Source organism: Eptatretus burgeri, chromosome 3 (genome assembly GCF_056783735.1).
Source record: "Eptatretus burgeri isolate ZD-2024b chromosome 3, Ebu_testis_v1, whole genome shotgun sequence".
Classification (NCBI taxonomy): domain Eukaryota; kingdom Metazoa; phylum Chordata; class Myxini; order Myxiniformes; family Myxinidae; genus Eptatretus; species Eptatretus burgeri.
Window position 1 is genome coordinate 8,399,526 of NC_140963.1, and position 2,500 is coordinate 8,402,025.

The 2,500-nt window shown below is 41.8% G+C and overlaps 1 protein-coding gene across 1 annotated transcript in view; it reads right to left on the reverse strand.

Moving 5' to 3' along the window:
* Positions 1-2,500, reverse strand: part of LOC147029369 (polyunsaturated fatty acid 5-lipoxygenase-like) — a 133,933-nt gene that overhangs the window by 81,988 nt on the left and 49,445 nt on the right. The gene's annotated exons all lie outside the window — the stretch shown is intronic.

A 2,500-nucleotide genomic window follows, 5' to 3' on the forward strand; every position in this document is an offset into this window, starting at 1 on the left:
AGCATTCACAAGCATGTTTTATTGCTTTAAAATTTAAAGGTGTCCATGGAGATTTACGTTAAAAAAAAAATTAAAGTTCAGTATTTTTCATTTGTTCAAGCAGAAAAAGAAATTATTGCAGCAAGATTTGGAATCTGAACATGAAGATTTGTCGGTGTAATCCCATCGAGCATGTTGGCTTTCCCGCAATGATTTCGTCATGATTTTTAGAACCTCGTGGAGGATCTCTAAGTCTGACTCACGTTGTTGTTCTTCATCTTCTTCTGTGGACTTTTTTGTTTCACAGCCTACAGTCTTCATCAAAACTTCCTGAAACTTGGCATATACAGTGGGGAGAACAAGGATTTAATACACTGCCGATTTTGCAGGTTTTCCCACTTACAAAGCACGTAGAGGTCTGTAATTTTTATCATAGGTACACTTCAACTGTGAAAGACGGAGTCTAAAACAAAAATCCTGAAAATCACAATGTATGATTTTTAAATAATTAATTTGCATTTTATTGCATGAAATAAGTATTTGATCACCTACCAACCAGTAAGAATTCCAGCTCTCACAGACCTGTTAGTTTTGTCTTTAAGAAGCCCTCCCATTCTCCACTCATTACCTGTATTAACTGCACCTGTTTGAACTCGTTATCTGCATAAAAGACAGCTGTCCACATTCAATCAATCAGACTCCAACCTCTCCACAATGGGCAAGACCAGAGAGCTGTTTAAGGACATCAGGGACAAAATTGTAGACTTGCACAAGGCTGGGATGGGCTACAGGACAATAAGCAAGCAGCTTGGTGAGAAGGCAACAACTGTTGGTGCAATTATTAGAAAATGGAAGAAGTTCAAGATAACAGTCAATCTCCCTCGGTCTGGGGCTCGATGGAAGATCTCACCTCGTGGAGCCTCAATGATCATGAGAAAGGTGAGGCATCAGCCCAGAACTACACGGCAGGACCTGGTCAATGACCTGAAGAGAGCTGGGACCACGGTATCAAAGAAAACCATAAGTAACACACTACGCCGTCATGGATTAAAATCCTGCAGCGCACGCAAGGTCCCTCTGCTCAAGCCAGCGCATGTCCAGGCCCGTCTGAAGTTTGCCAATGACCATCTGGATGATCCAGAGGAGGAATGGGAGAAGGTCATGTGGTCTGAGACCAAAATAGAGCTTTTTGGGTTAAACTCCACTCGACATGTTTGGAGGAAGAAGAAGGATGAGTACAACCCCAAGAACACCATCCCAACCGTGAAGCCTGGAGGTGGAAACATCATTCTTTGGGGATGCTTTTCTGCAAAGGGGACAGGACGACTACACCATATTGAGGGGAGGATGGATGGGGCCATGTATCACGAGATCTTAGCCAACAACCTCCTTCCCTCAACAAGAGCATTGAAGATGGGGCGTGGCTGGGTCTTCCAGCATGACAACGACCCGAAACACACAGCCAGGGCAACTCAGGAGTGGCTCCGTAAGAAGCATCTCAAGGTCTTGGAGTGGCCTAGCCATTCTCCAGACCTGAACCCAATAGAAAATCTTTGGAGGGAGCTGAAGGTCTGTGTTGCCCAGCGACAGCCCCGAAACCTGAAGGATCTGGAGAAGATCTGTATGGAGGAGTGGGCCAAAATCCCTGCTGCAGTCTGTGCAAACCTGGTTAAGTACTACAGGAAACGTCTGATCTCTGTAATTGCAAACAAAGGTTTCTGTACCAAATATTAAGTTCTGTTTTTCTGATGTATCAAATACTTATTTCATGCAATAAAATGCAAATTAATTTTTTTTTAAAATCATACAATGTGATTTTCAGGATTTTTGTTTTAGATTCCGTCTTTCACAGTTGACGTGTACCAAAGATAAAAATTACAGACCTCGACGTGCTTTGTAAGTGGGAAAACCTGCAAAATCGGCAGTGTATCAAATACTTGTTCTCCCCACTGTATATGTAAAAATACCCTGCGCAGACAGTATCCATCTCCGATTTTGAAAATTCCTCCGAGAAAAAAAAGTTATGACGTCAAAATATCTCCGCTAATCGAAATCGCCTAAAAATTTATCTCCGAAACTAGGCAAGCTTTTTGAATTTTGTTTGCGGGAATCGAACAGGGCATTAGCAGAGATGAATTACCGCACATATGAAACATCACAATGACATCATATCAATTTTTATGACGTCATTCGTGTTTTTTGACATTTTTTGTTTCACAACCCAGAGTTTTCATCGGATCTTTGTGAAACTTGCCATGTATATGCAGAAAGCCCACGCGCAGACAGTAACCATCTCCGAATTTGGAAATTCTTCCTTGAAAAAAGGTGACATTATAATATCGCTGCTAATGGAAATCGCCTATACCATTGTCTCCTAAACTAGGCAAGCTGTTTCAATTTTGTTTGCGGGAATCAAGCCGGGCATGAGCACAGATAATTTATCGCAAAACTGAAACATCACAATGACGTCATATTCTTTTTTTATGACGTCATCATTACGAGGACGAGGTTCAAAGCTCAT